Source organism: Amblyraja radiata, chromosome 14, assembly GCF_010909765.2.
Source record: "Amblyraja radiata isolate CabotCenter1 chromosome 14, sAmbRad1.1.pri, whole genome shotgun sequence".
In the NCBI taxonomy this organism is placed as follows: domain Eukaryota; kingdom Metazoa; phylum Chordata; class Chondrichthyes; order Rajiformes; family Rajidae; genus Amblyraja; species Amblyraja radiata.
Window position 1 is genome coordinate 50,088,309 of NC_045969.1, and position 13,133 is coordinate 50,101,441.

Consider the following 13,133-nt stretch of genomic DNA (forward strand, 5'->3'; position numbering starts at 1 on the left):
GGTCGCGTAATTTGCGAGCCAAGGTCGCGTAAGTGGGACAGGCCCTTAACTCCAGATTTTTGTGTTTTTCTTCGGTTTAAACCAGCATCTGCACTTCCTTCCTACACAGCTTGCATTAATGTGAGCAATGTTTTTGCTTTGGGAGCACCCAAGACATTTCCCTTAAGCAAAAAATGAGAGAGGCAGATAGGTTTGTGAAGGTGATTTCCAAGATTGAACGCCTCCATGTTTGATGGCACAGATGCCAATGTGTGCAGTGATGAAAATTCAGAGTTGGAGGAGAGGAGATCCCTTGAAGGTTAATGTTGCACAGCCTAGTTTTTAAGCAATAGCCATTTTGATGAAAGAAAACCAAAAATGGGAGAAAAACTCAGCAGGTCCGGCAGCATCAGCGGAAAGATTCAGATCAGAAAGACCTGGCTTGCTGAGATCTTCCAGCATTTTCTGTTTTTTGTTTTGGGCTTCCAGCACTGTATTTTGCTTTTTGATTTATCACAATGGAAAATTTAAGTTTGTGCTGTGGTAATGTGTCACATTTGGGAGAGCTGCTCCCTCACAGCACCAGAGACCCAAGTTCCAAACTGTCTCTGTGGAGTTTCCACCTTTTCCCCGTGACCATGTGGGTTACCTCCAGGTGCCACGTTTCCTCCGACATTCCAAAGACGTGTGGGTTTGTAAGTTAATTGCCTTGTGTAACTTTTCTCTCATGTGTAGATGAGTGGATGTTAAGGTGGAATGACGTAGAACTAGTCTGAACGGGTAGACACAAAATGCTGGAGTAACTGGAGTAAATGTGGGACAGGAAGCATCTCTGGAGAGAAGGAATGGGTGACGTTTCGGGTCGAGACCCTTCTTCAGATTGAACGGGTGATTTATGGTCGGCGTGGACTCTGAGCTAAAGAGCTATTTTCCATGCTGTATCTCTATAAACTAAACCTGTTTAGGCGCAGCTATTCTTGGGGAAATTGTAAGAGAAAATGTATACTTCTCAATAATACATACAGAACTGAATAAAGGAAACCTTTTGTCTGTATAAGTGATCTATGAGACCACTGAATATAAACTTGAAGTTACCTTTATTTGGAGGGGGATTCATGCCTGGCCTTAATATTACAGTGAACAATAAAGCCACTGAACCACTGAACAAGATAATTCAAGAGTTCTCCCAAGATTCCCCTGATTCAAACTCGGAGAATTACGGTAATAGCCGTTCATAGGTACTCGGAGACTCTCGTGGACACTCTCCACACTGTTGAAAAAACTTCACGAGCTTACCGCGTTTCCCGAGCACCTGCCGTTAGCTTTACGAGCCGCTAAGAGCTCCGACGTACCCGCTACATACATTCTATGTACTTACCACAAGTTTGATTTTTTTTTTAACTCTTGGGTGAGCTAGTATACATAGAACATAGAAACATAGAAATAGGTGCAGGAGTAGGCCATTCGGCCCTTCGAGCCTGCACCGCCATTCAATATGATCATGGCTGATCATCCAACTCAGTATCCCGTACCTGCCTTCTCTCCATACCCTCTGATCCCCTTAGCCACAAGGGCCACATCTAACTCCCTCTTAAATATAGCCAATGAACTGGCCTCGACTACCCTCTGTGGCAGAGAGTTCCAGAGATTCACCACTCTCTGTGTGAAAAAAGTTCTTCTCATCTCGGTTTTAAAGGATTTCCCCCTTATCCTTAAGCTGTGACCCCTTGTCCTGGATTCCCCAACATCGGGAGCAATCTTCCTGCATCTAGCCTGTCCAACCCCTTAAGAATTTTGTAAGTTTTATAAGATCCCCTCTCAATCTCCTAAATTCTAGAGAGTATAAACCAAGTCTATCCAGTCTTTCTTCATAAGACAGTCCTGACATCCCAGGAATCAGTCTGGTGAACCTTCTCTGCATCCCTCTATGGCAATAATGTCCTTCCTCAGATTTGGAGACCAAAACTGTACGCAATACTCCAGGTGTGGTCTCACCAAGACCCTGTACAACTGCAGTAGAACCTCCCTGCTCCTATACTCAAATCCTTTTGCTATGAAAGCTAACATACCATTCGCTTTCTTCACTGCCTGCTGCACCTGCATGCCCACTTTCAATGACTGATGTACCATGACACCCAGGTCTCGCTGCATCTCCCCTTTTCCTAGTCGGCCACCATTTAGATAATAGTCTGCTTTCCTGATTTTGCCACCAAAATGGATAACCTCACATGTATCCACATTATACTGCATCTGCCAAACATTTGCCCACTCACCCAGCCTATCCAAGTCTCCTAGCAACCTCCTCACAGCTAACACTGCCCCCCAGCTTAGTGTCATCCACAAACTTGGAGATATTGCCTTCAATTCCCTCATCCAGATCATTAATATATATTGTAAATAGCTGGGGTCCCAGCACTGAGCCTTGTGGTACCCCACTAGTCACTGCCTGCCATTGTGAAAAGAACCCGTTTACTCCTACTCTTTGCTTCCTGTTTGCCAGCCAGTTCTCTATCCACATCAATACTGAACCCCCAATGCCGTGTGCTTTAAGTTTGTATAGTGGGACATGGGCTTAAGTATTTATTCCTGGACTGATGGTTTGACTGCCCCCACTGTCCATTTACTGCACACTCCCCCTTCCTACCAGTCACTTATGTATGGCCTTGAGTGTGTGTCCATTAATCATCATTTCCTATGAATGTTGTGAATTCTGTCGGTGAAATGGATTGAAATATCTGCCGTTAATTCTTGGCAGGAAAATTCTGAATGTGAAAATCTAAAAATGTGTTGTGTGTTCATTTTAACTTGAACTTATTTCTGCATTTGCTTGAAGGAAATTGATTCGAAATGCATGAGGATTAAATATGAATGAGCTAAAGTGGATTGGTGGACTCTTAATCACATTTTAATTTGAAAAATCACAGCATTCTGGCAACCTGAGATTTAATAAGTTTGTCCATTCGAATATTCAACTGCTGCTAAACAAAAAATAAATTAATTGACTTTATTTCAAATGCAGCTTTACAACTGATCTGATTTTTCATTACAATAGACAATAGGTGCAGGAGTAGGCCATTCGGCCCTTCGAGCCAGCATCGCCATTCAATGCGATCATGGCAGATCATCCCCAATCAGTACCACGTTCCTGCCTTCTCCCTATATCCCCTGACTCCGCTATCTTTAAGAGCTCTATCTAGATCTCTCTTGAAAGTATCCAGAAAACTTGCCTCCACCACACTCTGAGGCAGAGATTCCACACTCACAACTCTCTGTGAGAAAAAGTGTTTCCTTGTCTCCGTTCTCAATGGCTTGCCCCTTATTCTTAAACTGTGGCCCCTGGTTCTGGACTCCCCCAACATCGGGAATATGTTACCTGCCTCTAGCGTGTCCAAACCCTTAACAATCTTATATGTTTCAATAAGATCCACTCTCATCCTTCTAAACTCCAAAGTATACAAGCCCAACCGCTCCATTCTCTCAGCATATGACAGTCCCTCCATCCCAGGAATTAACCTTGTAAACCTACGCTGCACTCCCTCAATAGCAAGAATGTCCTTCCTCAGATTAGGGGACCAAAATTGCACACAATACTCCAGGTGTGGTCTCACTAGGGCTCTGTACAACTGCAGAAGGACCTCTTTGCTCCTATATTCAACTCTTCTTGTTATAAAGGCCAACATGCCATTACACATTATAGTTTAGTTTAATTTTTAAAGACTACTAGACTAAGTGGGACCCGTTCACATGGGAGGACTGGTCCCCCAACGCAATATTCCAACTCTCCACCAATTCCAATACTGGTGGCCAGTGGGGGGGGGGGGGGGGGGGGGGGGGGGATGTTCTGGAACGCTGGTATGGGTGTTGTAGGCTGAAGGAACTGGTCTCCAGAGGGCTAGTATGGGCATTGTGGGCCAAATGGATTCTTGGGGTGGCAGCTCAGTCCCTCAAGCCTGATGTGCTCACAATTCACTCACGGTTGGTAGGCTGGCAGTTGACTCACAGTTACTCCTTGAAATTCCATTTCTAGCCGGGTGCAAGGCCACCAAATTCAAATCCATTTTCCTACCATTTCAAGCAGGGTGCAAGGCCACCAAATTCAAATCCATTTTCCTACCATTTCAAGCAGGGTGCAAGGCCACCAATTTCAAGTGCATTTTCATACCACTTCAAGCAGGGTGCAAGGCCACCAAATTCAGGTCCAGTTTCCTACCACTTCAAGCAGGGTGCAAGGCCACTGAATTCAAGTGCAGTTTCCTACCATTTCAAGCAGGGTGCAAGGCCACCACATTCAAATGCAGTTTCATACCATTTCAAACAGGGTGAAACCACTATAAAACCACCATAAAACCACACAAAACATAAAACCACAATCACAGTTCAGTAGACATTCAGTGTGTTCAGTTGATTCACAGCTCAGATACAGGCATGACCTCTCCATCCCCCATCATGCAGAGACTGAGCCACACCCACACTTCCGGGTTTTATAATCCCCCCCCCCCCCCCCACCGGAAAAGGTGTGGCCTTCATGGCGTGATTGACAGGAGAGAGATTCTCAACATTTTTGAAACACTAATAAGACTTTTTTTGGTGGGAAGAATCCTCTGCACCTGATGAGCGGAGGGGGACTGAGTAAGATGGCCAAAAATCACATCCGTAAGTGGTAGCGTTTTATCTAAAATCAATATACAGTGCAAACAGGAAGTTGTCAAGTTTAGACCATCTACCATTTGCAGTGCTTCTCGCTTCACTTCAACCCAAAACCCCAAACCAACCATTTGCAGTGATTTTTACTTCACTTCAACACAAAACCCCAGGCCAACCATTTGTAGTGCTTTTACTTCAACCCAAACCCCCACCATCCATTTGCAGTGCTTTTACTTCAAACCAACCATATTTTCATGTTCAAACCACATTAAGGGCACTCAAGGTCAGTAAAACCACACTCACAGTTTAGTAGTCATGTGACGTGGCCCTCACACTTCCCCCATCTTGCAGAGACTGACTGAGGCACAACACTTCCGGGTTTTATACTCCCTCCCCCCTCCCACCAGCAGGGGCAGCAGAGAGAATGTCAACATTTTTAAAACATTAATAACTCTTTTATCCTTCATCAATGGGAAAAATCCTCTTGTCCTGCGCAGCGGAAGGGGACTCTGAGTAAGCTGGCCAAAAATGATAGCCATAAGTGGCAGCGTTTTTTTCTAAAATCATGAAACAGAAAAACAGGAAGTGGTCAAGATCTTACTTTTAGTAATATAGGTATTCCAGAGATACATATTGTGCGTAATATTGAAAAGAATTGAAAAAAATGCCCAAGTTAACACTATTTAAATGTTTAATTGAAGTGGCATTAAAATAAATCCCAGCACAAAGTTGGTTATATTCAACTCTGATATTTCCCTGGACAAATTGCCTTTCAACACTGCTGTAGAGGCTTTATTTCAAGAATGATCACTTCCATAAAGTATTAGATGACAGATACCAGGGTTGAAATATAATATCCATGTGATATTTTGAGATGGTGAACCTGAAAGCAGGACATTGAGAAATTTCAAGAAAAGTAAACCAATATTTGGGAACTTTGATGAATGAATCGGTCGTCTCAGAAGCACAAAGTTGTCAAAATCAGAATATTGTTTTAAGAAGAAAAGAATTCAAAGGATGCTGAAGTGACATTAATGTGAAATATTGGTGTTTTAACATGTAAGAAGGAACTCCCTTCTTCAGTCTCAACCCAAAACGTCACCTATTCCTTCTCTCCAGAGATGCTGCCTGTCCCACTGAATTGCTCCAGCTTTTTGTGTCTATCTTTGGTGTTTTTATAAATTGATTTTGGCAAGCACGCTAAGCAGTTTTCGTAAACTTAGTGCAATGTCTTCAATGTTTTGATGGAACAGCAGGGGGAAGTTTTAAATAAAAATTCAAAGTCCAGTTTTGTAAAATTATTAATTAAATCATGAGGTAGACAAAAATGCTGGAGAAACTCAGCGGGTGAGGCGGCATCTATGGAGCGAAGCAAATAGGCAACGTTTTGGTTCGAGACCCTTAAATCATGAAGTAGATTTAAATCAAAACGATTAAAAAATGAGAATTCTCAAAACATCTAATTGAATTATTAATATCTTGAAAAGCTCCAAAGTATGTTGTCAAGTGTAACCTTCCTTTATCCAGTTTTTATTTTAATTTTATCTTTTTGTAGAAGCATTATGACACTAAAATGTACTGACATATTCTGGTACTATGTATTAATAAGAAGTATAAACCTTTTTTCAGAAAATGGATAGGTTCCTAACTAGTTTTGACTGCAAATCATCAAAATAAGATAAGTTGTAGCCTTTAAATAGTGAAAATAAATACAACTGCATGGAGGTTGATTAATTAATGTTTTTTTTTTCTATTGAAGGAAGGCCCTAGGCTTTACTTCTAGCTTTAAGCTTTTAGCAACATGGTGAAAGGAAGATGAATTCTTCTTTCTGAGATGATTGCAGATGGAAAGCCAAGCTAGAAGCTGTGGAATTTGGGGGTTTGTCAGAATGCAGGCATGTTAGCTGTTGGGAGATGATTAAACCCAGTCTTTAGTTCATCTTTTTAAGTTAACTAAGTTCTTCCACAGTTATCATGCAAACATAAGTAACTAAAGTAGCCCCCTTTTAGAAACCAAAGGAAACTCATAACATGGAAGAAAACAATAATTCTAGATTGAGAACATTGAGCGGATTCTTGTGGTTGGGTCTTTAAAACACTTCTCTTTCTCTAGTTCTGCTTTTTCCTGGTCATCTTTCCCTGGTCCAATTTCAATGTCTGGCTTTGTGCCCTTAACCTTATTCGTCTCTTAGTATCTGATCAGTCAGTAATTCAAACATTCAGGATTTCTGACTATTAATAAAAGAGGTGCTGAAAAAGAATATTCAGAGATTTGGACTCAGATTCTCTTTCCTCTGTGCAGAAGTTCATAATGTTGTCCTTCCCCTCACCCTTCAATAAGCAGAAATGCTATGTGCTTATCTTCAGTGCCCAGGCGTTCTGTGGTTTGAGAGTAGGCGGGGTGTAAAATCTGGGGAAACAGGTTTTGTTACAGAAGGCATGATACAAGTGGTTTTGTGGTAAATCCATATTTTACAATGTTTGCAGACAAGCCCATCAAAAAAGTGTAATGCCTTTCCCAAAATCTTTATAGAGAACGTAGATATTAAAATAGATTTTTTCAATTCAAGGACAGTTCTGAAGCAGAAGGAGAACATGCTGGAAACACTCAGTAAGTTAGGCAGCATCCAAGGGGAGGAAAACAGGTTGAGGTTCCAGGTTGAGATCCGAGCCTTTCCAATATTTTCTGGTTTAGTTTCAAATTTCCTGCATCTTCAGTGCTTTTACATTTTTCATTCAGAATGGTTCTTCATGTTTCCTGGGTCACCTGAAATTCACCAGTAGAATTAAGGCACGAACACTTTGGTAATTGTGGGAGGTGAAATAATGTCGGGGAGAGGCATCAATTGGCAGTGACTTTTCCAAACTGCCATCTTGACTGAAGATAGACACAAAATGCTGGAGTAACTCAGCAGGACAGGCAGCATCTCTGGAGAGAAGGAATGGGTGATGTTTCAGGTCAAGATCCTTTTTCAGACTCTGAAGAAGGATCTCTATTCAAAACGTCACCCATTCCTTCTCTCCAGAGACACTGCCTGTCCCGCTGAGTTACTCCAACATTTTGTGTCTATCTTCGGTGCAAACCAGCATTTGCAGTTCCTTCCTACACACTGCCATCTTGGCTGGTTGCATGCAATGCTTTGCTCAGATTGCAAGTGTTGAGAGGCTACTTTGGTACATTGTCCACCAGATTGTGCACTTTGTACTGAAAGTACACCGCTCAGCAATGGCTCCCGCCTAAAAACAAAGACAGTAACAATTCAATTTGCCCAAGGCTTCCAAGTCTCCTTCATTCTGAATTACTGAATGCGTGGGGGTGAAGGGTGACGGCAGGTGGAGAGATGGTGGGAAAAACGGGAGCACACCAGGACAAGTTGAATCAGTTTTCATCTTATTGAATGACAATACTTGTTGAAGGGACCAATTAGGGGGAGAGATCCTTTCACAGCATGTAGTGAGTCTGTGCCAGGGGTAAAGTTGCAGGGAGGGCAGGAATGTTAAGAAGGAGGGGGTCGGGGATAATGCCAGTAACTCACTCACCGCTGCCGCGGCGCTCCGGGCTCAGAGCCACCGCATTGTGACTGGGGAGGGAAGCAGCTCGGTTGGCTGCAAGTGGCCGCCGGGACCCGACAGCCGAACTGGCCGCCACTTCAGCGCCTTCTGCCGGTCCGCTCATCTCTGGCAGTCTGAACACCTCTCACCTGCCGCTCGCCGACTTCGCTCATGTCAGCCGCTTCCCGCAAATCCTTAAATTCCTCTAGTATCTTTGGGCAGGAGAGAGGTTTTCAGATGAAGAGCACTGCCAGAGGTGAGCGGGGACCGGCAGAAGGGGCTGAGGTGGCGGCCGGTTCCGCTGTCCGCTCCCGGCAGCCGCTCACAGCCTCCCGAGCTACTTCTCTCCCCGGCCACAATGCGGTGGCTCCGTGCCCGGAGTGTCGCAAGTGGGTTACTGGCATGATCCCCGACCCCCTCCTTCTCAACTCTCCTGCCCTCTCTGCAACTTTACCCCCTGGCTGGACTCTCCATATGCTGTGAAAGGAACTCTCCCCCCCACCCCGAGAAATACGGTATTTAAAAACATATAGCACCAAGAAATGTACTTACCACATCATTTGTACACGAACTCCATTCTTCTCTCTTTGTTTCCTAAGATACACTTAAGATAATGGCAATCCATATTTGTAAAACCCGCCAAGAAACTTGCGCTGCGTATGTGCAGTAGGCTGCTGTGCATGCGCAGTCCTGCAAAGGCAGAATTTCAGCTACCTTCAGCTCCCCTTGAAATTGATGGCTTAAAGCAGCGCCGACGGCACGTGGGCTGCACAGACCTTCGCGTGTTGCAAGTACTGCGGATGTAAGGCACGGATAATTATGCCTACCTAAGACATCGATCTCTGAGATAGGCATAATTCTCCCATGCCTTTACTATTTATATTTAATAATCACCATTTTATAATTTTAGTCAGGGCAGTGCCCACCTTGCCTACCCTGACGGCATGTGCCTGCAGTGAAGTATGTAATCAGTATTGCTTGCGGTTGATTTTATATCATATTGGCTAAGTGTTGCATGCTACGTGGTTGTGTGATACCAGGGCCGTGTACTTGTTTTCTCCAGAGTCTGCTCCTATGTAGCTGCCAATTGCAGGGCTGCTGGAAGGCCCCCGATCTGTTCTCTGCTTCTCACTCATGTTTAAGAAGGAACTGCAGACGCTGGAAAATCGAAGGTAGACAAAAATGCTGGAGAAACTCAGCGGGTGAGGCAGCATCTATGGAGCGAAGGAAATAGGCAACGTTTCGAGTCGAGACCCGTCTTCAGACTGATGTGAGGGTGGGGCGGGAAGAAGAAAGGAAGCGGCGGAGACAGTGGGCAGAGGGAGAGCTGCGAATGGGAGGAGAAATTAGGGACTACATGAAATTGGAGAAGTCAATGTTCATACCGCTGGGGTGCAAACTGCCCAAGTGGAATATGAGGTGCTGCTCTTCCAATTTACGGTGGTCCTCACTCTGGCCATGGAAGAGGTCCAGCACAGAAAGGTCTGATTAGGAATGGGAGTGGCAGTTGAAGTGCTGAGCCTCCGGGAGATCACGTAGGTTAAGGCGAACCGAGCGGAGGTGTTGGGCGAAGCGATCGCCAAGCCTACGCTTGGTCTCACCGATGTAGAGCAGCTGACATCTAGAGCAGCGGATGCAATAGATGAGGTTGGAGGAGGTGCAGGTGAACCTCTGCTGCACCTGGAAAGACTGCTTGGGTCCTTGAATGGAGTCAAGGGGGGAGGTAAAGCGACAAGTGTAGCATTTCTTGCGGTTGCAAGGGAAAGTGCCAGGAGAGGGGGTGGTTTGGGTGGGAAGGGACAAATTGACCAGGGAGTTACGGAGGAAGCGGTCTCTGCGGAAAGCAGACAGGGGAGGAGATGGGAAGATGTGGCCAGTGGTGGGCTCCCGTTGGAGGTGGCGAAAATGTCGGAGGATTATTTATTGTATGTTGCGGGTGGAAGGTGAGGACTAGGGGGACTCTGCCCTTGTTACCATGGGGGGGATGGGGAGTGAGAGCAGAGCTACGGGGTATAGAAGAGACCCTGGTGAGAGCCTCATCTGTAGTAGAAAAGGGGAACCCCCGTTCCCTGAAGAATGAGGACATCTCCGATGCCCTGGTGTGGAACACCTCATCCTGGGTGCAGATGCGGCATAGACAGAGGAATTGGGAGTAGGGGATGGAGCTTACAGGAAGCAGGGTGGGAAGAAGTGTAGTCCAGATAGCCACGGGAGTCATTGGATTTATAGTGGATGTCAGTCAGTAGTCGATCACCTGCAATGGAGATAGTAAGGTCTGGAAATGGTAGGGAAATGTCGGAAATAGTCCAGGTGTATTTGAGTGCCGGATGGAAGTTAGTGGTGAAATGAATACAATCAGTGAGTTGTGTGTGGGTGCAGGAGGTGGCACCAAAGTAATCGTTGATGTAGCGGAGGTAGAGTTTGGGGATAGGGCCACGGTATGCCTCCAACAAGGATTGTTCGACGTACCCTACAAAGAGGCAGGCATAGCTAGGGCCCATGCACGTGCCCATAGCTACGCCTTGTATTTGGAGGAAATGGGAGGAGTCAAATGAAAAGTTATTAAGGGTAAGGACCAGCTCCGCTAGGCGGAGGAGAGTATCAGTCAACGGGGATTGGTTGGTTCTGTGGTCGAGGAAGAAACGGAGGGCTTTAAGACCCTCCTGGTGGGGGATGGAGGTGTAGAGTGGCTGGACGTCCATGGTGAAGATGAGGGAACAGGGGCCTAGAAAACGGAAGTCCTGATGTCGACGAAGAGCATGTGAGGTTTCTTGAACATAGGTAGGGAGGGTTTTGACCAGGGGGGATAGGATGGAGTCGAGGTATGTGAAAATAAGTTCAGTAGGACACAAACTTATCTCCCCCCTTGACTCAATTCAAGAACCCAAGCAGTCTTTCCAGGTGTGGCAGAGGTTCACCTGCACCTCCCACAACCTCACCTAATGCATCCGCTGCTCTAGATGTCAGCTGCTCTGCATCGGTGAGACCAAGCGTAGGCTTGGCGATCGCTTCGCCCAACACCTCCGCACAGTTCGCATTAACCAACGTGATCTCCCAGTGGCTCAGAACTTCAACTCCCCCTCCCATTCCGAATCCGACCTTTCTGTCCTGGGACTCCTCCATGGCCAGAGAGAGGACCACCATAAATTGGAGGAGCAGCACCTCATATTTCGCTTGGGCAGTTTGCACCCCAGCGGTATGAACATTGACTTCTCTAATTTCAGGTAGTCCTTGCTTTCTCCTCCCCTTTTCAGCTCTCCCTCAGCCCACTGTCTCCGCCTCTTCCTTTCTCCTTCCCGCTCCCCCCACCTTCACATCAGTCTGAAGAAGGGTCTCGACCCGAAACATTGCCTATTTCCTTCGCTCCATTGATGCTGCCTCACCCGCTGAGTTTCTCCAGCATTTTTGTCTACTCATGATCACTGCTCAGCTATGTAAGAAACGAGAGGTGTGGGAGTGAAGTGTTGAACAGATAGATGATAAACGTGTGCTGGGGTGGACTTTGATAGTGAATGTCAGTGGTGGACAGATGAATGGTATCGTGTGGGGGAGATGGACAGAATCTAATTTGGGTGTGAGCTTGAGAAGATACGGCAATTGCTTTTAGGTGAGCATACCTGAGACCATATTGAGTATTTCATGTTATTCACCTTCCCTATTCAATTTTCCATAATTTTATTTTTAACTCTCAATAAAAATGATAGTATTCTGATAGTATTTTTTTAATGCAGTTCAGAAAAACGGCTTTCACACTGAGATTTTCATGTTACACCCAGCAGCCACGATCTCCGAGATTCTCATTGCAAACCGGGCACCCGATGTGCATTTAATGCGATCTCCTTATCATCTTGAGTCAGATACCTCTAAACACTGCTGAAGGCTTCAAGAATACCTGCACATGGGTGAGAAGGAATGGGTGACGTTTTGAGCCGAGACTTCTGAAGAACGGTCTCGACCCCAAATGTGAGGTGCTGCTCAGAGATGCTGCCTGTCCTGCTGAATTACTCCAGCTTTTTGTGTCTATCTTTGGTTTAAACCAGCATCTGCAGTTCTCTCCTACACCTGTACATTGGTGCTGTATGCTTCCAGTACTGCTCATTTCAGCTTCTTAACCTAAAATGATTCCACGGTGGCGCAGCGGTAGAGTTGCCGCCTTACAGCGCTTGCACCGTCGGATACCCAGGTTCGATCCCGACTGCAGGTGCTGTCTGTACGGAGTTTGCACGTTCTCCCCGTGACCGCGTGGGTTTTCATCCGAGATCTTCGGTTTCCTCCCACACTCCAAAGACCTGCAGTAGGGTCACAAAAATGCTGGAGAAACTCAGCGGGTGCTGCACAAAAATGCTGGAGAAACTCAGCGGGTGCAGCAGCATCTATGGAGCGAAGGACACAAAAATGCTGGAGAAACTCAGCGGGTGCAGCACAAAAATGCTGGAGAAACTCAGCGGGTGCAGGGTTCGAAGGGTTTCGGACCAAAATGTCGCCAGAAGGGTTTCGGCCCGAAACGTCGCCTATTTCCTTCGCTCCATAGATGCTGCTGCACCCGCTGAGTTTCTCCAGCATTTTTGTGTACCTTCGAACTTCCAGCATCTGCAGTTCCTTCTTGAACACCTGCAGTAGGTTAATTGGTTTGGAATAAGTGTTAATTGTCCCTAGTGAGTGTAGGGTAGTGTTAATGGGCGGAGATCGCTGGTCGGCACAGAGTCGGTGGGCCGAATGACCTGTTTCCGCACTGTATCTCTGTATGTATCTCTGTTCCTGCTACAAAACTTGCTCATGAAACCTGATTGAAACGAAACTCTCACAAGAGAGCAGCAATAGTTAGAATATGTGAGCTTGCCCTCTTATATATGTGAATTTAAAATGGTGTAGACTTCTTATTGAAAGCCTCCACAAGGTCAGGTGAAGTTTCTTTCCAACTAAACAATTTGCTTCACAACTTGCAAGCACATATCAGT

The 13,133-nt window shown here is 45.6% G+C and overlaps 1 protein-coding gene across 1 annotated transcript in view; it reads left to right on the forward strand.

The window, feature by feature from the left end:
- The window catches only part of frmpd4 (FERM and PDZ domain containing 4), a 590,061-nt gene that overhangs the window by 132,916 nt on the left and 444,012 nt on the right, over positions 1-13,133 (forward strand).